Here is a 24,524-nt window from a genome sequence, read left to right on the forward strand (position 1 = left end):
CCTTCCTGTGTTTAGAAAACTAATTAAACCAACATAACTAAACTATAAACTCAAACCGCATGCATGGTTGGATTGGTTTAAAAATTCACACAACCAAAAGAATTGGTTTCGTTCCAATTTGGATAAAAATAAGTGCAAATTTCTCAAAAATTCTCAATACAAACATGTTTTGCTCTGCACTCCCTAGCCACTTTTTTGTACCATATTTTTTGTTAATTTGTACTACATCTTGTATGGTTTTTTTTTTACCATATCTTGTATTGTTTTGTACCACATTTTATGACTAGGGACCCCAAAGCAAAACATGTTTGCATTTGGGGATTTTTGAGCAAATTGCCCTAAAAATAAATCTGACCAATTCGATATATCTATTTGAAAAAATTCAAGTATGATTTTTCTTGAAAATAAAAATATGTTATTTGATGTTTAGTTTGCATTCATAAGCGAGCTTTGTAAATAACACTAGCAATCGAGAGACATATGATGCACGTATAGCATAATAAATAAAAATTTGAGAAAAATCAGAAATAAAAATATATGAAGTGAACTATATAACCACTACAAGAAAAACTCCTAAAGACAACATTTTTTTTCAGTTGTCGTAGGGGGCTCAAAACTGTTGTAAAAGCCCGTGTTGTTAAAATTCACGCTCAAAGACAACAGTTAAAAACTGTTGTCTTTAACTGTTGTCTTTAAGAGAAAAAACAACAATTTTACAACATTTAAAAACTGTTGTCTTTTCTCTCAAAGACAACAATTTTTAACTGTTGTCTTTGAGCATGAAACTATTGTCTTTTTTCTCAAAGACAACAGGTTTTAACTGTTGTCTTTGAGCGTGACTTTTAACAACACGTGCTTTTACAACAGTTTTGAACCCCCTATGACAACTGAAAATAAATGTTGTCTTTTTTCAAATAAAAAATAAAAAAAATTAAATAAAAATTATAATATAATAAATCATTCAAAATAAAAATAAATGAAAATAAAATTATTATACAATTTTCTAACGTAACAAAATAATATTTACAACATTCTTAAAATTTCATATGCAACCAATCAAATGACATAAACATAAAATTCTAAAGTATGCATGATAAATTAAATAAAACAAAAACCATAAATATAAAAATCTTAGATTAACTAAAAACTCATACGTAGCTTCTTGATCTAATTTCTCTGTCCTTGCAATTGCCTGCGAAAACAAACACTAGCCATAATTGTTGGAAGTGATGTTAGTTCTCGTTAACCAAACAGAAATTATAACATTGTTCATTCTGGAACAGCCCAAAAAATAATGCGCATATTATATGTAATAATCAAATAATTAATGTAATAACACCAAAAAAATATATGTCTAATTAACTACCAAAAAAAAACTCATATTCCCTTTCACAAAAAAAAAAAAAAAGAACTCATTCAAGTTAAATATAAAAACTTTTTATAAAGATATGTTTTGATCCTCCTCCCTTTATTCAAGTTGTAGTAACAGACTTATCAACAATTTGAGCATATTTATCAGATTCATATGCACAGACACGGTTATTGGTCACCTGAGGAGTTCTTAACAATTATTGATGATCCTTTGGGGTTTAAGTATGGAAGGTCGAATGCATGCATGAGACCTAAACATGATGATACATTGGATTGATGCAGCAAGCGAATGCAATATAACTATGTTTAATCGTTTGAGAACTTACTTCTTCATTATCAGGGGAAAGTTGTGGATGTACAAGTAGTCACTTGAAGAATCTGCCATTGGTTTAAATTAAATTAAACCAAGAAAATCAACTTGAAAAAAAAATAAGGATGAAGGTTCTGTGAAAGAATAAGACACAATTAAAACAAAAGAAAAAAAAATGCTCATTTACACTCATGCGCTCCAAAATCAAATTGAATGCCTATGCAATATTTAAGTTCGTTTAAATTTTAACCCTTTCCAAAAAAAAAGTTTGCACTTCAGGTCTACACCTCAAACAAAAAAATACAATGACAAAAGGTAGGCAGACACTAGTTACACAGCAGAAAAAGTTTGAAGCTCCATCCAGGAAAAAAAATAGTGCATTACTTGCAAATACTTTTAAGCTTAGTCCAGTTTCATCATTACACAACATGCATAGTTCTTCTAGAGTGCCGACTGCCGATCTTGAGAGAGATTCTTCAAGAAGAATACGTGTTTTGAAGTTCTTTTAAGCTGTCTTAGTTTGACAAATTAGGCAGTGAAATTGGAATTCTAAAGCTTAAGCTTCAACCGATGGTACAAAATTTGTGATCTAGTATCTGTTGGACAATATCTATTTTAGATTAACATGGTCAGAATAAATCCAAAAATCAGGAGAGTGTGTTAAATGAAGTGGAAAGGAAATGAAAAGAGAGACTAGTAATTGATACACAACAGGTTCAGAGAAAAGATGCCAAGGTTAAAACTAACGCAAAGATACAAGGGATTAACTTAATAACTTGTGAATGGAACAACAAACTTACAAATGATGTTTCTTATTGCTGTCACTTTCCAGAAAGTAACCAGAAGCAGCATAAATCTCCTGAATATGAGGATACAGAAACATGTAATCAACATAGTATATCAGTAGGTTTTTTTAGAATAAAAAACCTTGAAAACTCTTGCTTTCAACAAAAAAGCGTACATCCTGTATCACATATGTCATATCAAGAAGCAATCACATGAAATCAGATCACAATCAGATATTTTATGTTTATGTCTAGAAGCAATCACATTTAACCAGCTCTTCTTCAAAACAATGAAATTTATCATCATATCCAAGAGATATTACCCAGCTTGACAAGTATTATCAGCTGACAATATTGCAAAGCTTGTGGGACAGAAAATCAATAACTTATTGGAAAAATATTTGAGCATTAAAATAATTTCTTGAACTGATATTGGCATTATCATACAAGGAACAATTCTTGTGAAAATTTCGATTCTTTCATCTTTCTTATGATTGACATCTCATGTTATAGAAGCATGAGATTCAACTACATAGTGCCATGGACAGAACAGAGTCCTAAAATGCAAGTTAGAAAGTCCAAAAACTTTCTATTGGTACCAAATATATTTATTGTGCAATCTCACTATTTTTAAAAATAATTATTGCGCGCACACACACATAGCACTCTTGGAGACCGACACGAAATTTAGGGAGCAGATTATAATACATCAATACTAGGTCAAAAAGGTGAATGTGTAAATTTAGGATGAAGCCTATGATATTTTCTTTCTCCTACTCAATATTTTCCACCAAGCTAAAACTATTTTTGACGCATGAACGTACATAACGCTTTTAAGATGAGGATTCCAATATAAACCCCTATCCAAAAATATCGAAGCTTTCACAATCATTAAAGCAGGATTTCAATTTCAAATTCAATTGTGGTAATGAAAATTATGATTTCCTCTAAAGAGTAGGAAAAAGGAGCTAAAGCAAAATGTTCCACGTCAGAGTTGTTACCAAATACCAATAAACACAATCCTGTGACACAAAATAAACCTAATGTATCCAGCCTATTATATAATTCTGAATATACCTTATTGTCTAACCAAGATAGGTATTGCACAATAGCAGCTCCATATCGAATGTGTGCATTCTTCAATCCTTCTATCTCAACAAGATTCTATGAAAGTATATGTAAAAGATAATGTTCACAGATATTCAAACCAATAAACAGCTAAAATATCAATGTAAACTAACTTGAATAATTTCCTGAATGCCATGAGATGCATAAAAATATTCATTAAATATCTGTACACCTAAATCCCACCTTTCTGTTTCACAGTGAAATTTCAATCACAGAAAAAAAAAGTCCAATAAATTAGGAGGAAAAAAAACACCACCACTTCCAAAACAGAAATATTGATGAAAAAATTAGAGCCACCATGAAATTCAATTCATTATCAGAAACAAACATTATTTCTGTGGAATCTGCAGGGAGTTTAGACCTTGTAGAATAAAAAATGTGACGAAACAAAAATCCAGATAAGATTAAGCATATCATCTAAAAATATTCAAACAGAAATCAAACCTCATTAGCGTTGGGCCATTTGTTGTCGCTGATCTCCAAACTCAGTCCAAAGAATCCAAAGTGAATGTAATTTCAGTCTTGCATGCCACCATATATAGGATACCTACAAACATGATGCATTTAAATCATCAATGCTTGACAAATGCAAAAAATAAGGAATGATGAAATCATAACATTTGAAGAACTTTCCAGTTAAGGAACTTCGCGATTATAAACCTATGCTAGCAATACCAAAATGCTCCATTTGTGATCTCCCCCTGGAAATCCCTTGCCCTGAGACATATTATAATGAGATTTACTATATAAAGTGGCTAAAAATTTGAAAATTTTGTCACAACAACACACTGCCTAGACATGAACTAGAGAAACATAACCACACAGGATCAAGTTTAGAAAAACTATCATATCCCGCTCAATTTAAATCGAAATTGGGCGATTCCAAAGACATTTTACTGCAAACTTAAAGGATTATAACTTTTATTTGAAAAGTATTTCTTAATTCTTAGAGTATAATGCCCAGATTTTCAAAATACAGTTAGCATGTTCATGACCACAAACACTGAACATGATTTTGATATGTCTCAGTAGAAAATTCATATCTAATCCATATATTAACAGAATTAGGTCATTCCACTGCCAAATTAAAGCCAATACAAAGCATTAAATTTTACTTTCAGACTACAAATACAATTTCCCAACATATAAAACACAGAAATTCGAAAATCAGCCATAGTTAGATAAATTATTTAGAGCCAGAGGTGGCTTGAAATTTAGATATGCCATCATGTAAATATTATACAAATTTAGGCAAACAAGAGCATACTTGTCATGAGGCATATCACTGCATGTCCAGTTCACGCTTAAGAAAGCATCATGGTAAATCTAGCATTCGTCCTTGTTGCAAATTTGGAACCTGCGCAATTTGTTACACTGACTGCATCGCATGAACTCATCACGATGACCGATTTTTCCAGTAGATCTCTGGGTTCCATTTGCATGTTTTGATGCTTCATTGTAATACTTAAGCAGGGCCGTCTTAAATATAGGAACCTTCTCTCCATCAACAATAACCCATATATTATTCTTCCATTTCCTAGCCGTTTCACGTCCAGAATGCTTCTCAAATGCAGCTGGAGTTAACTTGTCTAATCACATGAATCAAGTTTTCTCAGCAAAGCAAGTAAAACCGATCAAAGAAAAGTAAATATAATTATGATTAACTGAGACTAAAAACTGAAATCCAGTCAGACGCGGTAAATGATTATGTTCAGACTGCAGATGTAAGACATTTAATCAATGCATTTTCCGAAATACTTTGGCATATATAAGGAGGAATTCCAATCATCAAGCAGTCCTATCCGAGCCCTGTTTAAGCAATCACAAGAATTAAACCAGATTTTACAGCAAAATGAAAACTGGAAAATCAAATCCATATACAAGAAAACCCAGAAGTAACAGTCCACCAGAAAATAAAAGATTGCAGATTGTTGCACACCAAACCATGCTGTTATAACACACTTTAGCTTATTTCGAACTAGCTGTATAAATGAAAATAAAAAGGTCCCAAATACGCTCTCACATAGGGTTTGAATAAAAACTATATCCACATCCCAAAACCTACGAAATCCACCAACACTTGAATGAATTGTAGAAGAAACTGCGTTTACCAAAATTGCGCAAACAAGTTGTTCGAACAACACGGTTTCTTGCTGTAATTTGACGATTCAAGGCTTGAAATTAAGCTATAGACCACGAGCTACCTTCGCCCAAGGTCGTTGCACCAGTTTCGACAGTGAACGACCGGATTCGAGAAAGAGACAGGTTGGGCAAGGGGATGAGTGCGGGATGTGGTTTGGGGAAAAGCCGCTTCTTCAATTTTTGGGCAAGGAGAATACAAGGGCTACAGCTGCGCCAAGGAATCCGAAGTGATTTGTGGTCGTTGCATGTTTTTATTAATTTTAATTTTAATTTAATTAATTTTTTCTTATTTTATATTCATATTATTAATTTTTTTTAATCCAAAGACAACGTTTTAATTAAAACTGTTGTTTTTTACTTTAAAAAAACGCACATAGACAACAGTTTTTTAAACTATTGTCTTTGACCCTAAAAATTGTTGTCTTTGAGCATTTATTTTTAATCAAAGACAACAATTTTTCAAAAAATGTTGTCTTTGACTTGAAAAAACGCTCAATGACAACATTTTTCCTTAAAACTGTTGTGAAAAATTAAAAGATAACAGTTTTATGATAAAATTGTTGTCTTTTAAGTGTTGTTGATTTAAGATTTTCTTGTAGTGAACTTTGACAATATAAATAAATAAGTATTTTTATAGAATATTTTATTCTAATTTGACGTCGGTGTCATATTGATAGACCAAATCAGTTAGTATATGTGCCTTAATTTTGATATATATATATATATATATATATATATATATATATATATAACGGATCGTGGCACATGTGATGCTTGTGTTTCGTAAAAAAATAAAGTATTAGTTTTTTTTTAAAAAAAATATTAAATAAAAGTTATTAATTTCTGAAATGAAAATGGAAGGAGAGGAAAATAAAATATAAAGAAAAATGATATTATAGTATAATAAAAATGTAGTTAGTTTGATAAGATGAATGATGTTTTAGGAAAATCCAAAATTAAATCATTCTGCGCGTATAGTGTATATATGGTACTTTTATAAAATATTATATGGATAGAAGGTACTTCTAGTAATATATATATAAGAGTTTTTTTATGGTGCCCAACACTATATGCCCACTTCATGCCCACCATGTACAAGTCAACTCATCTATTGTACCGGTCAACTCATCTATTGTACATGGTGGACATGAAGTGGGCATATAATGTTGGGCACCATAAAAGAACTATATATATATATATATATATATATATATATATATATATATATATGAGATAATTCCCAATTTAGTTCTTTATTTTAGGCCACCTTCTTGATTTGGTCTCCGGTTTTTCATTGACTATAGAGTCCTCCGTTTTTTACCGTGTTTTTGCAATTGGTCAATCCATCCAATCAAGCGTTACAACTAACGGGGTTTACTTGCTTAGCTTGAAGCTTTATTTCTCAACTCTTCAACCGGTTAACCCATCTTCTTCATCAATTCTTGGCCAACGCTGTAAAGATCAGCAATTTCTATGGGTGACAAGAGTCTTGAGATTTGCACAAAAAGTCTGGGATCAGAGACAAGGTCTAATGAGTGACGAGCTCTTGATGTACCTGAATTCAGAAGTTTTGGGCAATAATAAAGACGAGGATAAGGCAAAGAGTGCAAGAGTAGGGAAAGAATGTATCAAGGAGTTGAATCCCTTTGAGGATTTCATGTTTTCAAGTATAAAAAAGTTGCCATTCTCGACCAATTCCCCTGCCACTCTCATCCATTTTTGGTGGCGATGGTGTGTTGAATCCTAACTTTTAGTGATAACAAAATAACACTTCATTGTTATAGTTCGTCCACCGTTTACATGTATAAAAGGTGACAAAGAGAATTCTACCGACTTCAACATATCAGCTGACAACGGAAGATATCAACTGGAATATGCAGTATCAGCTAATCTAAGCATGTCAACCGTTATCTGTCAACCGAGCTAAATACATAAACCGGCTATTGCTCAACTAATCTGGACTGAGCTCATAAGTTGCTATATATCTGACGAATTCAAAAGTCACGAATTCTTAGTATCGGATAGTTGACAAGACAACTCAAATGCAAATGAAGAAGCATTTAAGGATTCGTCTGATAAAGTGAGAAAAGTCATAAATAGCATTTAATGTCGAGACACATTGAATAGACAATTTAAGGCGCTCCGAGTATAGATACTTCAGAAGATAAAGTCCTTTCACAAATCAGGAATGAAATCTGATACTCAAGACGTTTTCCTATCGTTTACAAAAAGAAAAAGACGTTGAAAAAAACTGATATAAATATTAGAGCTCATCAAGAAGAAAAAGAGAACAACGTCCACACAAAAATATTTGCATACTTGAGCACTTGACACTACTCTGAATACTCGACTGCTCACTTAACCCTTCTCTTCAAAAGCACATCTGATCTATCAAAGAGATCTACTCAAGGGTTACTCAGATCCAAGCTGTTGTTTGAAGAACACTCATCGTCACAAGGATTTGAGAATCTAAGCTCTCAAGCAGCTTAGACATTTATCATCGTCAACTGAAGAAAAGTTTGATAAGAACTTGAGATCTTATCAGTGTAAATCTAGGAGTTCCATCTTAGGCGATTGATAAGTCCTAACTTGGATCGGGTGTATTACAAAACGTTGTAATAACCAAAGTCTTTTAGTGTATCCTTCCCGTGAGAAAGAAGGGGTGACGTAGGAGTTTGATCTCCGAACATCCATAAACATATCTGTGTCCATTTACTTTAAAACATTACTCTACTCTCCATCTTTATCACCTAGCTTAGTGAGAACTGTTTCCGTACTATTTGAAGTAGTTCTTATTTATCTAGGAAGCTAAAAGAAAAATCGATTGAGTGGACTAACATTTGCTCAATCATCGTACCTTTTAAAGTAAAAGTTTATAAGTGTGTATTCACCCCCTCTCTACACACGCTACCGATCCCCAACAAGTGGTATCAGAGAGAGTTTTTCTCTTAGCTGCTGATATTCATCATGAATTCGCTAAATAAAATCCCTATATTTTCTAAGGAAGATTATGACGACTGGAAAGCACGTATGCAGGCACATATTTCTTCTCAAGATGATGATATGTGGTACATCATCACCGATGAACCTATGAAAATTCTTAAAGTCAATATTGTTATAGCCATATCGGGAGGCGAACCACAGATGGTTGAGAAAACCAAAGCATAATGGAGCACGGAGGACCAGAAGAAATCAAATCTTGATAACGTGGCTGAAGATTTACTATACAAGACGTTGGAAAAAAACATGTTTAGCAAGATCAAGACGTGTTCTACCGCAAAGGAAATCTGGGAGAAGCTTACTCAACTGTGCTAAGAAAACGATCAAACCAAAGAAAACAAACTCACTGTAGCAATTCAAAAATTTGACAATGCCAAAATGAAAGCAGGAGAAACTATGGCTGAGTTTGATGAAAGATTTAGCAATATTGTTTGTGAACTTATTTTTCTTGGTAAAATATACACTAATCGTGAAATTGCTTTGAAGGTTATGCGAGCACTGCCTAGAGAATGGGACGTCAAGACCGTAGCCATGAGAGAATCAAAAGATCTAAACAAATTGGAGCTTCATGATTTATTTGCAGATCTCAAGGCATACGAGTTTGAACCCGAAATTAGAAAAGAGGAAGAACCATCTGTCTTGAATCCCACTAAGGCATTTACATCAACTATCTCATCTCAACCGACTGAGGAAGGATCAGCAAAGAAGACAGCTGAGCAGATGAGTAGTGAAGCAATGTCCCTCTTCATAAAAAGGTTCAGTAAGTTTATGCATAAGAATAAAACAAAGTTTAACAAACCTTATTACAAACAAGACCATATAGAGGATGGTCCTGCGTGTTTTAACTGTGGCAAGAAAGGCCACTTCATTGCAGAATGCACTAAGCCCAAGAATGATGAGAAAAAGATGCACTATGAGAAGAAGAAAGGAAAAGAAGGAAGGAGATCGTTCAGAAAGAATAAAGAACAAAGAGTACTAGTTGCAAATGAAGGAAAAAGCAAATGGGCAGAAACATAATCAAAATCATCTGACACAGATAGCTGAAGAAGAGCAAGTTCAATGCCTTATGGCTGACCCTCAGAATGAGGAAGAAGATACTGAGGTACTCTCAGTAAAATCAGTCGAGAAGAACAAACCCATAAAAAAGACAACTTTGTATCTTGATAGTGGATGCTCAAGACATATGACTAGAAACAAAGAGTTAATATCCGAAATCATCCATTACAAAGGACCTAAAATAATTTTTGGAGATAATTCAAAGGGTAAGACTGTGGGTAAGGGTAAGATTACTCATGATAATATCATTATTAATGACGTATTGCTTGTTGATAATCTATGCTATAACCTGATCAGCATCAGTCAATTATGTGATAATGGTCATACTGTTGAATTTCACAAGCACTCATGCACGATCAAATCTAGTAATGGTGAAATCATGTTAACTGAACTAAGAGAACAAAACACATATAGGCTAAACTGGAAATGTGAACAACCATTAGTTCCTACTTGTTTTGTTGTTCAAAGTGATAAGTAGTGGTTATGGCATAAGCAGCTCAATCATTTGAATTTCAAGTCCATTAAACATCTGAGTAAACATGATTTGGTTATTGGCCTACACAAAGGAGATTTTAAAAAGAATAGAGTTTTTTTGGCTTGTCAGCAGGGCAAACAAGTGAGAGCTACTTTTAAAACAAAATGGTGCATATCTTCTTCTAAATGCTTAGACCTGTTGCACATGTATCTGTTTGGTCCTATACCGGTCAGGAGCTTAGGGGGAATGAGGATTGTAGATGATTACTCTAGTTTTACCTGGGTAATTTTTTTATCTTCCAAAGATCAAACAGCTACTCACCTGATAAAAATTTTAAAACGTTTGCAAAATGAGAAACGTACTGGGATAGATCGGATCAGGAGTGATAGAGAAACTGAATTTTTAAACAAAATCCTTGAATCCTATCTAGATGACTAGGGAATCAAGCATGAGTTATGAGCTGCACAAACTCCACAGCAAAATGGTGTTGCTGAGAGAATAAATCGTACTTTTAAAAAAACAGCTAGAACTATGATTTCCGACTCTAACGTCTCTCAAAAACTTTGGGCAGAAGCAATTAACACAACATGTTATACTCAAAACAGATATATGATTAACAAAAGACACAACAAGATACCATATGAGATCTGGAATGGCACAAAACCCGTTGTTTCATACTTTAAAATTTTTGGCTGCAAGTGCTTTATCCATGACAATGGTAAACATCGTTTAACAGCCTTTGATGCAAAAAAGCAAAGGAATGCATATTCATTGGATATTCCTCAGTCAGCCGAGCTTATAGAGTTTTTAACAAAAAGCCACTGACAGTAGAGGGAACCATTCATGTTATTTTTTATGAAGCTACTGTATGCGCAGATAAATCTCAAACAGATATCAAAGATATAGCAAACAGACTTGAATCAACTGTTCTAAACGAAGAAAGTGACAGTGATGAACCTCCCATCAGGAGAATTGAACTAGAGCCTCAGACAATTCAACCTAATGAGGAACATATCAGTCAAGATCACGAGGATCCAAGGGTGGAATAAGAAGTTGTCACACCTGACAACACAGTTGGAACAAATAATAACACTTCAAGAAATCAGGACACAAATCCTCTTGGACCATGTCTCCGGGGGAGTAAAGATCATCCACCTGGGCTGGTCATCGGTAACCCTGTCGCCCCTCTACGAACTAGAAATCAAATTATCAATGAACTACTGCATGCAACATTTATATCGCAGCTAGAACCCAAACAAGTTGATGAAGAATTACAAGATGCTAGCTGGATTGAAGCAATGCAAGAGAAACTCAATCAGTTCACTAGAAACAAAGTCTGGAATCTAGTTCGTTGACCGAAGAATCAAAATATCATAGGCACCTGTTGTGAAAAATTCTCGCAAGCGTACGAGTGTCAAGTTTTAATATAGTGAATAATTCAGATATCGATCCCACAAGGAGTAAAATGAAAATATTCAGTACTTGTAATTAAAATAGTCTAAACTTTATCTAGAAAATCAAATTTCAGAATTTCGCAGAAAATAAATAATCAATGAGTTTTGATAAGCACGCACACAACTTTCAGATAAAATCAATCAGAGAAAAATGGTCTAGAGGTATAGATTTCACCTGGTTTCAACAACAATCAATCCTAATTAATTTAGTTTCATGAATTCCAGTCAATTAATAGCCAAGAACACTTAAGTTTATTATTTTCCTCTCACGAGCAACAAATAATGTTTATCAACTACAATTCAATTCCAATATCCCTATTAAGAATTTACCGCAGTGATCTATCACAAAACAATGTTCTCTTTAAAAGCTCTGTTAAAATTATACACTCTCCCGAGCTGTATAAATAATTAACAGTGTATTTTCCAATGGTCCTATTCAAAATCCTCTCTCCCGAGCAATGATTTCAAATAAATATAACAAATCAATTATTGATCAGATAATTGAAAAGACAATCAATTCTAGAAAAAAACAATTAATCTAGAAGAAACTCAATTCAATAAAATCAAAAATTAATGAAAGCGTCTACACCAGGTTCCATCCGACCTCTAGACTCTAAAAATTTAGTTCATAATAAAATTCTGAATAAAACAAAACATGTTCAAAAATCCAAACATATTCAGAATTAAATAAATAAAAGATAAAAGAAACAAATCTGTCATCGACGCCGTGTCCGATCTATCGATCTCCGTCTTCGTTCTTCAATTAAAAGCTCCAGAATATTCGTCACAGAAAATCTCACGATCAAAACCTTTCTCTCTCTGATGTAAGTAAGTTTGTGTTGTGGCGGCTCCTCCTCTGATGGAATTAAATTCCCTTTTATATCGTGTGAAAAAGCCAACTCAAAAGCCCAATAGAATAATTGCCCAAAATAATAAAACTTTCCAAACAGCAGCGGGGCGGGCGCGCTAGGAACGGAGCGGGCTCGCCTTGAGTTCGAAAATCCAATTCTCCAATCTTCAGAGCAGTAGCGCGAAGCGCTTACAATTAGCGCTAACGAAGGCCCATTTACAAAAGCCTATTAACCTTCTTTCTCTGTACGTTCTTTTCTTCTTTTCTTTTTTCCTTTCTTTTATTCTTTTCTATTCTCTTCTAAATTCTCATTTTCTTCCTCTTCTCCATAAAATCTCAATTTTCTTCTATTTTCCTTTTCTTTTCCAAATAAATTCAATAATTCTCTGCAAGCACAAAAACAACAAAACAATCACATAAATCTGCTCGAAACAAACAATTAACAATTAAAATCATATATAAATTAAGTGTATAAAATGCACTTATCAAATACCCCCAAACTTAGACTTTTGCTATTCCCGAGCAAAACTATTAAAAACCAATAAATTCCAAAAACTCAATCTCTCAACCCATACGAATAGCCAAGAAATATTATGGAGCAATGGCCTCAGCAATGATTTCAAAAAATTTCAAATCCAATCATATCACACCCAACTAACACTTAAAAATTTCAGTCATAACAAAATAACCGCATAAACTCACAATTTCCGCAACTCACGTTTCAAAACACCCTTATCCAAGTTCAATTCAAACATTTATAGATCATGAGAACTTTTCAAGGTAGCATAGGATCAAATTATAGGAATATAAATAAAAAACACTCACAAATAGGTAAATGCAACGAATAAGCGTGTGTGCGTGTTTCGATCAAAATTCATAATCATTAAAAGCATCAATCAACAGTTCATAGGCTAAATTCTCGCAACTCTTCTCCACTAGTATATTGGGCAACTGAGACTCGGTCAATAGGACTTAATTAGCTTATAGTGTAAGGCCTGGCTCACGGCTACAAACAAAAGATAAGAATTCAAATAAGGAGTAATTCATATTTATGCTCAAATTACGACTCCTTTTCTTTCACAATTTCATATTTTTTTTCCACTTCGTTGATTTTTTCAACTTTTCACGCTTTCTTTCACAACTTTTTTCAACTTTTTTTTTTCTACTACCTCTTTTCATATTTTCAATTCATCCATCACATCATTCCATTTTTCACAAATAACATCAGGAGCATATAACATTTTAACACTCAAATTACTCCCTTAAAGGTAGGAATTAGTGTTTAGGCTAATTAGGTAGTCAATGTAGGACCTTGAAAAAATGACGAATGGGGGTTTAATCACACGTTTACACGCATGACATTCGATTTTCAATAAAGCTCAAACAAGGTACTAGGGATAAAATAGATTAATAGGTAGCTTGAAAGGCTCAAACGAATTCAGAAAAATCGCCTAAATCATCCCTAATCACAGTTTTGCCTGTATTTCGCCTCGAAGAGTGTTTGAACTAGTTCTAGACAAGTCTCAATCCACAATTAAATCATACAAATTTCCAATCAGTGCAAAAAAAAATAATCATCAGCAGTTAATGATGATTTTTCAACAAATTCAGATTTTCGCATCTCAATGTACTAATAAACGTGTAGGCTCAAATAGGCAACTAAGGATAAACTAATTCAATGAAAATCAGGCCTAAAAAATCCAAACAATGCCTCAATCATATCTATGTCTGTATATCTCAAAAATCAGATTCAAGTATTAATCACAGAGTATATAAGAAATTGTTCATTCAATTGGTTCCATTTTTTTCAAAAATATTTGTCAGATCGGTAGACAATCATGGATATCAGTTATAGCACAAAATTTTTTCATCATTGGCCATGCATCCAATTCTTTCTCAACTTCTTTTCAACTCAACTCAACTAACACTACTAAACTCAACAAAAAATTTTATCTATGAAGCACACATAATATTCAACCAAACATGTGAGACCTCGATTCTAATTATCTAATCTCAGAATAAACAATAATTACGCATACAAGATCTAAGATTAAAAGCAAATTTTTTTTTTTTTTACACAGGGTGACGCGCGGGCGCGCCACCCGAGGCGCGAGCGTGCATACAGACCTGCCCGGGCCTCCGAGAAAGGGAGCAGAATGCGCGGGCGCTCCTCACCAGGCGCGGGCGCGCATGGCCTGCTGTTTTAGCTCAAAATAAGGCTCCAAAAGTGCAATCTAACACCCGGAAAGGCTCCGACATGATCCAACTAACACTATTCCAACAACGAAGTATTCAATTACAAGAAAGAGTAGAACATGCATCAATTCTAAGTTCCAAAATCCAAAATACAAATCGAGTTCGAATACAATCTAAGTTCGATTTCAAATTCGACTTTTACAATAACAAGGCCTCACTCTATCAACTCATCCACCTAGCCATGCGATCTCTGACTCGGTCCTGCCCCACCTGTTGCCAAGCACACATACAAAGACAAGACAACAGCCGGATAATCCGGTGAGAATAATATTCCCAGTAAAATAGACAAACATGCAATATCATAAAAACATCTCAAACGAAATGCATCATCTTCTAGATATTCATAAAACAACCATGAAATTCCGCAAGAATGTCTAAAACTCAATTCATATGCATAAATGCAATGCATGTATTTAAAATCTGGGATTATCAAGTCGGATAATCAAAACATTTCTGCTTTTGCTTTTGGGATCCCGAGGACGAGATCACGTAAACGACTCACCGACTCTCCCGATCGAGGTGGTGTTACGTATCTCCATCCTCTAGACTTTGGTGCGACTATAAGGAGTATGCTAGCACTAGGTGAAACGGCTACACCCAGGCCACTCACAATATAATCCCCAAAACGTCTATCATCAAAAGGGTCGTCCTGCCCGCTACTCAAATCAAGGATTCATGTTCAAGATGAATGAAATTCAAAACATAACTCAAATAATTCAAATAATCAAATAACATGCAAGTATGTGATTCTTCGGAACACTCGAATCAAGTCGGATTCGAGTCACACGTTCCATTCAAATCTAAGTCATCTTATACCTCTTTTCAACAACTTCGATGCTCCAAACCTGGAAACAACAACGATTCCTCAATCAAGATTCAATCAAACTACTTCAATCGATAATAAGAAATCGATACTATACCGGCTACAATCTCCAAGTCGAACAAAGCTGAAATCTCGCAACTCCACTGGCCTCAAATCAATCTGTGGAAGAAGTAATAAAGGCTCGAGATTAACATACAACTCAAACAAAGGCTTGGCTCAACAATTCGAACCGATAAACAATCCAAAACTCAAACCGACGGCATAACGGCTATAATCTGATCAAACCGGAAATGCAGACAGCAGTTCAATAACGATATAACCTCATATCAATGCCCAAAACAACAATAACAAGGCAACCCATCAATCTCAAAATCCAAGTTTTCGAAAATGGCTTCCAAAAATCATAATAAATCCGAACGTCGCTCTAATTCAAAACTGACAGATAATAAACGATCAGAACTCCACCAAGAACAACATACTAGAATCTAAATCGATTCTAACAACCTCCGAAAAACAAAACATATCCGATCGGAGAAATACTTACGGTAGAACGAAGCTCTCGCAGCCGTGATCGCTAATCTGCCTTCAGAAATAAATTCTAACAGACGGATCGTGCTTGGGGTGAAATCTGGGAGCTCAAGGAGACGTCCATGGCGTCTAGAGAGGGAGGAGGCGTGTTGGGGAAGGGGATGAAGTGAAAAGGTAAGTCAACTCAAGCTTAAATATCTAACAATCTCAATATTTGCACTTTAGTCCCTGAAAAATCCGAAATTTGCAAAAAGGACCCTGATCAAAATCAAGTCGGCTCTTGAACTCTGGAATCTCCGATTATCTCAAATAAAGTCGATTAAGATAAAATCGGGGCGTTACAAAACAACACTCAACCAATCAACAATATCATACACTGATTCACCCCCCAAACTTAATATAATCATTGTCCCTAATGATTAAAAACAAAGAGAACGAACAAGGGACTCATACCTTCGACACCGAGCATCAGGACTCGATGTAATCAAAATTTCCACGAAAAATAATTCGCAACCACAAGACCATGAGAGAGATGGTGGAGATACACGACTTAGCATCCAATTTAACCTGAAAAGAGTACATGCACTCGATTAAAACACAAAAATGGAAACCCAAAGCATGCAAGACACAATGCTTAATGGCTAATAAAAAATTTTTTTTTGAACGCGTATAGTGGAGCCATCAGATGTGAATGCGCAAGGAAGAAGGGCCGTTGAAAGGCGTGTGATCGCAAGGTGATGTTGCCTTAAGAACTCGAAGGTGCATGGAAGGAGTGCTCGTTGTCGCACAAGTAAAATAAAAGGATGAGCGTCACTATCTCATGTACGGAGCAGCTGGTAAAACACGATCATGCATGGTATTGTTGCTGAAGATTTGTTTGCTCAATAGGAGGCTGGGCTGCATAGGGCTCGAAGGTTCGCTGGTGGAAGCTCCTTTGCACAGGAGAGGTGCTGCTGCTATAACTTTCAAGTGCATAGGAGTACGAGCTATAAGCTGCTTGTTTGTGCAAGGATGAAGCGCAGATGACAAATGGAAGCGCGATTGTGCTAGGTAGATGCACACTTTGGTGATTGTTAGCGCAAAAGTGAATCTTGGATGCGCGTTTGCGCTGAAGTAGGCGCGGATGGAGAGGCCTGGTTAGCGCTAGATGGTGCACTATCGCGCATGGGGATCGTTGTTAGCGCTTGGGTGCTGCGCTGATGGTGGGGTGGGATGAGCGCGATTGCGCTGGTAACTAGCGCAGATTGGAATGCTGGTAGCGCTATAGCGCAAGCTTAATCGCTCTTGGGGAGATTTTTTTGCGCAGAGGGCTGGGGAATGGGAAGATGCGCGATTGCGCTGGTTGTTGCGCAAACGAGTTGTGCGATTTCACAAAGAAGATGCGCTAATGGCTAAGCTTCATGCGGTGAGGAGGCGCGGGCGCTCGAGATAATGGCGCGGGCGCGCCTTTAATTCGCAAAGCATCGCCAATTTCATCCAGGTAAGGCGCGGGCGCTATGATAAATGGGGCGCGCCGCTTGCTCGAATTTGAGATTTCTGGAGCCTGAAATTTTTATTTTTTTTTTGAAAATTAAGAAAAATTAGGCTTCAAAAATTGATAACAAAATAATTAAAAAATAAATAAATAACAAAATTAAATAAACTAAAAATAAAAGCAAATAAAATAAAATAAAAAAAAATGCTTGGGTTGCCTCCCAAGTAGCGCTTGGTTTATAGTCGTCAGCCTGACTTTCACCGGATTAATTCTTCTCTTTCTCTTTCACTCGCCAAATAAATTCCACAAACCGCCTGTTAAATTTTTCTTTCTTCTTCTTCGCGGTTTTCTTCATCGATAAATTTTGCGCTTTACTCTTTGATTCAACCTCAACATTAGCTCTTGGACAGCTCTCCAACTTCACAACCGGTTCAATTAAGCACAATTCTTCAATGGGTGGAGTGGGTGCTTTCGTGAATAAGTTGAAGACCACTCATTCGTACTCCACACCCATCAATAATTCACCCTTCTTGACATCTATTTTGGCATCAGCAGTAGCCAAAAACGGGCGTCCAAAAATCCGCGGAGCACCATGATCCGCTTCAATATCCAAATCACAAAATCCGCTGGGAAGATCAATTTATCCACCTTGACTAGAACATCTTCAACAATTCCTAGTGGATATGTAATGCTCCGATCCGCCAATTGCAATGAAATCTTAGTCGATTTCATGTCTTCCAACTCCAAGGCCCTGTAAATAGATAATGGCATTAAGTTAATACTGGCCCCTAAATCACAAAGTGCATTATTAAAATGAAAACCACTAATAGAACAAGGAATAGTAAAACTCCCTGGATCCTTAAGATTTTGTGGAATCTTCTTTTGAAGCACCGCACTGCACTCTTCATTCAAATTCACCACCTCGTTCTCTAGCAGTCTCCTTTTCTTAGACATTATCTCCTTGATGAATTTTGCATAATTTGGCATTTGCTCCAAAGCATCAGCAAAGGGGATGTTGATGTGAATTTTCTTGAAAATCTCCAAAAACTTGGAGAATTGATCATCCAATGCTTTCTTCTTGAACCTCTGTGGGTAGGGAAGTGGAGGCTTGTACATCGGTTTCGGCTCAGTTTTAAGCTCCTTATCTTTGACTTTCTTCTCAAATTTCTCCTCTTCAATAGCAGGTTCTTGGACTCCAACTTCTTTTCCACTTCTCAACTCTATGGCATTGCACTGTTCCTTAGGATTCACCTCAGTATTGCTAGGTAACTGGCCGCGGTTGTTTTCTTTCAGTGCGTTTGCCAACTGCCCAATGCTAGTCTCCATGGATTGCAACACCGCGCCCATGTTGTTCATGTGCGTCTCCAAGCTGTCAAGGCGAGACTCAGTTCTGGCCATCCTCTTACCTGATTCCTGCACAAAAGTACTAACCACATCCTCCAAAGACGGCTTACCCTCACTCTTATTTGTCATGAACCCCGAAGGATTCAACAAATTATTATTGTTAGCATAAGAAAAATTTTCATGATTTCGCAAGCTAGGATGGTAAGTATTAGGGACAGGGTTACCTCTGTAAGCTCCATAACCTCGGTAGCCATTAGGAGTGATATAATTAACTTCCTCTAGGGCGTGTGATCCTTCAACTCCAGTTGAATCTGCAACATTAATCTTATTCAAAGAAGCTACCTGTGTAGTCAGTGCAGATAATTGAGCGGTGATGGATGTGAGAGGATCCACTACATACACTCCAGCCGGCTTCTTGACTCCCATACATGCTCAGATGGACATTGAAAACTATTAACCGTCATCTGTTCCAGCATATCGTAGGCCTGTACGGGGTCCTTTGCAAAAATAGTTCCTCCAGAAGCAGAATCCACGTTCATCCTTGTAGGCTCATTCAGTCCATTGTAAAACCACTCGATCTATTCCCAATCTGCAAAATTGTGGTTAGGACAATGTCTAAGTAATTCTTTGTACCTTTCCCACGCCTCGTATAGCTGTTCAGTGTCCAACTGCCGGAATGTGCTGATCTCTATCTTCAGTTGGGTGGATTTGGCAGGTGGAAAATATTTCGCAAAAAATTTTTCTGCCATTCTCTTCCAAGTAGTGATGCTTCCTAGCGGCAGTGATTGCAACCAACTTCTGGCTTGATCCCTGAGAGAAAAAGAAAACAAGCGTAAGCGAATAATATCCTCAAACACACCATTAATTTTACCGTATCAGTTATCTTCAAGAAGGTGCGTAGGTGTAGGTGAGGATCAGCAGTGGCGCTCCCATTAAATTGGTTCTGTTGAACCATGTTGATCAAAGCAGGTTTCAGCTCAAAATTGTTGGCATTGATAGTTCCTCGAGTGATTCCAGAATAGTGAGTCTGGATCGTCGGCCTGAAGTGATCTCTGATTGGAACCAAGGGAGCTTGATTTAATTCTTCAGCCATTATTTCAATTTCTTCTCTTCTAGCTCTTCTTAAAGCACGTGCAGTGCGCTCGATCTCCGGATCAAACAGTAGAGAATTAGCACTTTGAGATCGCCGCATAGACTGCAATTAAAAATAAGAAGAAATTAATTAGTAACTTAAAATAAAATAAAATAAAAACTCTAAATTAAAATCTAGACTAATTGGTAAAAAGACTAAAAAATACTCAAAATTTACTCCTCGGCAACGGCGCCAAAAACTTGTTGTGAAAAATTCTCGCAAGCGTACGAGTGTCAAGTTTTAATATAGTGAATAATTCATATATCGATCCCACAGGGAGTAAAATAAAAATAATCAGTACTTGTAATTAAAATAGTCTAAACTTTATCTAAAAAATCAAAATTTCAGAATTTCGCAGAAAATAAATAATCAATGAGTTTTGATAAGCACGCACACAACTTTCAGATAAAATCAATCAGAGAAAAATGGTCTAGAGGTATAGATTTTACCTGGTTTCAACAACAATCAATCCTAATTAATTTAGTTTCATGAATTCCAGTCAATTAATAGCCAAGAACACTTAAGTTTATTATTTCCCTCTCCCGAGCAACAAATAATGTTTATCAACTACAATTCAATTCCAATATCCCTATTAAGAATTTATCGCAGTGATCTATCACAAAACAATGTTCTCTTTAAAAGTTCTGTTAAAATTATACACTCTCTTGAGCTGTATAAATAATTAACAGTGTATTTTCCAATGGTCCTATTCAAAATCCCCTCTCCCGAGCAATGATTTCAAATAAATATAACAAATCAATTATTGATCAGATAATTGAAAAGACAATCAATTTTAGAAAAAAAACAATTAATTTAGAAGAAACTCAATTCAATAAAATCAAAAATTCATGAAAGTGTCTACACCAGGTTCCATCCGACCTCTAGACTCTAAAAATTTAGTTCATAATAAAATTCTGAATAAAACAAAACATGTTCAAAAATCCAAACATATTCAGAATTAAATAAATAAAATATAAATGAAACAAATCCGTCGTCGACGCCGTGTCCGGTCTATCGATCTCTGTCTTCGTTCTTAAATTAAAAGCTCCAGAATATTCTTCACAGAAAATCTCACGATCAAAACCTTTCTCTCTCTGATGTAAGTAAGTTTGTGTTGTGGCGGCTCCTCCTCTGATGGAATTAAATTTCCTTTTATATTGTGTGAAAAAGCCCACTCAAAAGCCCAATAGAATAATTGCCCGAAATAATAAAACTTTCCAAACAGCAACGGGGCGGGCGCGCTAGGAACGGCGAGGGCGCGCCTTGAGTTCGAAAATCCAATTCTCCAATCTTCAGAGCAGCAGCGCGATATCTTTCCTCAAGCGCTAACAATTAGCGCTAACAAAGGCCCATTTACAAAAGCCCATTAACCTTATTTCTCTGTACGTTCTTTTCTTCTTTTCTTTTTCCTTTCTTTTCTTCTTTTCTATTCTCTTCTAAATTCTCATTTTCTTCCTCTTCTCCATAAAATCTCATTTTTCTTCTATTTTCCTTTTCTTCTCCAAATAAATTCAATAATTCTCTGCAAGCACAAAAACAACAGAACAACCACATAAATCTGCTCGAAACAAATAATTAATAATTAAAATCATATATAAATTAAGTGTATAAAATACACTTATCAGCACCCGATGGGTGTTTCACAACAATTTAAATAAGGATGGGACGGTGATAAGAAACAAAACCAGACTGGTTGCTCAATGATTCAGACTAGAGGAAGGAATTGATTTTGATGAATCATTCGCTCCAGTGGCAAGACTTGAAGCTATCAAACTATTTCTTGCATATGCTTCTAAATCAGCGTTCCTAAATGGTCTAATTCAAGAAGAGGTACATGTTGAACAACCACCAGGTTTTATCAACCCCTCCACTCCCGATTATGCCTTTAAACTTGATAAATCTCTCTATGGTTTAAAACAAGCGCCAAGAGCATGGTATGACACCCTATCACAGTTTTTATTAGATCATAATTTTTTTATAGGAACAGTTGATAAAACCCTTTTCAAATTCGTCAAAGGAGATCATATTTTACTTGTTCAAATCTATGTAGACGATATTATTTTTGGATCAACTAATCCTCGTTTATGCGAGAAATTTTCTAAGTTGATGCAGGAGCAATTTGAAATGAGCATGATGGGTGAATTAAACTTCTTTCTCGGACTACAAGTGAAACAACTTGAAAATGACATTTTCATAAACCAGGCTAAGTATACCAAGGAACTTATCAAAAAGTTTGGCATAAAAAATTGTTCTGCCATATCTACTCCTATGAGTGCTTCCATAAATCTTGATAAAGACGACGCAGGAGCACAGGTATAGGTAACAATGAATCGAGTCTTATCGGTTCACTACTTTATTTAACTGCTAACAGACCTGATATATATGTTTGCAGTATGTTTATGTGCAATATTTCAAGAAGCACCCAAACAATCTCATTATATTGCTGCTAAATGGATTATTAAATATCTTAAGGGTACTACAAACGTGGGTCTTTGGTACTCCAAAGAATATTATTGGCTATTCAGATGCAGATTATGCAGGATTGATAGAAAAAGCACTAGCGGGTCTTGTCAGTTTCTGGGAGATAGACTTATTTCATGGTTTAGCAAGAAGCAAACATCAATTGCCACATCTACAGCCGAAGCAGAATACTTAGCAGCTGGCAGTTGTTGTGCACAAATAATATGGATACAACAACAGCTTTGAGACTATGGAATACAATCAAATGAAGCTCCCATATTTTGTGACAACACTAGTGCAATTACAATTACTCAGAATTCCGTGATGCATTCAAGAACAGAGCATATTGATGTACGAAATCATTTCATAGGAGAACATGTGCTAAAGAAAGAGATTTAGATGATCTACATCTCCACAAATCGGAAAGCAGCAGATATATTCACCAAACCACTACCGGACGCTAAGTTTTCTTACTTTCGTAATATACTTGGTTTGATAGATTTAATCTAAGAAAAACATGATTTCAGGAGGAATATTGCACATCATTGCATAAAATTTTATTACAATAATCATGCACTTTTATTTTACAAAAGACTTCCTTATTTAATCTAATGAGCATGTTGAAATGCAACGCGAGCTGCAGATATCCTGACTCTCATTTCACATCTCCACTCAATCATCCACATAGTAAGTGCGCCTTGACCATTGCAGACATCATCCTCGAAACAGATGTTCTGCATCTCATCCCTTTCAGCCAAGAGCATCAAGAGGTGAACTGCAGCAGGATTTAGCACATCACGAGTGCTCTGAGTTCGCAAGAGTCATTTGCATAGTAATATCCCCTCAGCAAAACGTGGCTCCATGAGAGCTAGACCTGAAGGAAGGTTGCGACGAACGGTCTTTAAGAGAAACCATATACGCATACCCCTTGCTATCACTCTGCTTCTATATCGGGTTTTCCTTATCTCTATCTCTAACTCATCCATGTTGATATTTGAATTTGAGATATTGTGATTTGAACTAATTGCTTGATAACTTTTATGGACAAAAAAGGCAGAAGGCTAAAGGTCTAGTAGGTCAACAGTCACCTACAACGAATCGTCACTTATATCTTCAAAAGATATTTGTACAGACTTCTGATAGACTTAGTTTATCGATAATAGTGCACCTTGCATTTAATTAAAGCTTGAAACAACTACTGTTTGCGCAGTATATTTTTGTTCATCTTATTACTGAAACCTACATTCATGAATATACGTTTTTTTTCGTCCCATCACTTTAATGCTCAAATATCTGTTATGTGAAAAGGTGTGACAATGAAATTTTACATTACGTATATCTTTACTATAGAATATTGCATTAGATCAGTAGATATAGTAATTAAAATAACTTCATTTCAAGTTCAGTACAAAAGAGCTAACATGAGTTTTACAGGAATTTAACAGTTACATTAGAGCCTCAAAGGCCAGTACTGCCTTCGCTATCTCCTTTTCAACTGCAAACTTCCATGAAAACATGAAGAGTGTAAGCTCTCTGGTAGGAGAACGAACAAAGCCGATATCCTCCGACCGGATAAGCTCCAGCTCTTCGAGCTCTTTATAGAGAATATCAGATACACTCCCTCAGAACTGAAGATCTTATCCTGATTGTTGGACCCCAGCATCTCCTCATAGCGCAACAACTGGACAACATAATCACTAGCCGCATTCGAAGAAATTGGTGGACGAACAATAGATAAATGAAGACGCAGCTCTTCTACTGCTTCAAACTCTGCTATGACTCGCCCGAACACTACATTTTCATACTCTCGCTTTCGAACTCGAGTCGATGCTGCATCAAATTCAGTAGCAAATCTCCTCTGGGACCCGTCATTTTAATCTCTTATATCTTATCTTTTATAGATATATGAGTTCTTTTTGTGCAACAATTGATGCCT

General features: G+C 35.6%; 1 long non-coding RNA gene across 1 annotated transcript; it reads right to left on the reverse strand.

Moving 5' to 3' along the window:
• Window positions 1-3,543: 3,543 nt before the first annotated feature.
• Window positions 3,544-5,116, reverse strand: LOC140872416 (uncharacterized). The gene is made up of 3 exons (XR_012147823.1): window positions 4,862-5,116; window positions 4,039-4,141; window positions 3,544-3,630 (listed from the first exon to the last, which is right to left on the reverse strand). It is a non-coding gene; the product is annotated as an uncharacterized lncRNA (long non-coding RNA).
• Window positions 5,117-24,524: the final 19,408 nt, after the last annotated feature.

This window comes from Henckelia pumila, unplaced genomic scaffold, assembly GCF_033568475.1.
Source record: "Henckelia pumila isolate YLH828 unplaced genomic scaffold, ASM3356847v2 CTG_466, whole genome shotgun sequence".
Lineage (NCBI taxonomy): Eukaryota > Viridiplantae > Streptophyta > Magnoliopsida > Lamiales > Gesneriaceae > Henckelia > Henckelia pumila.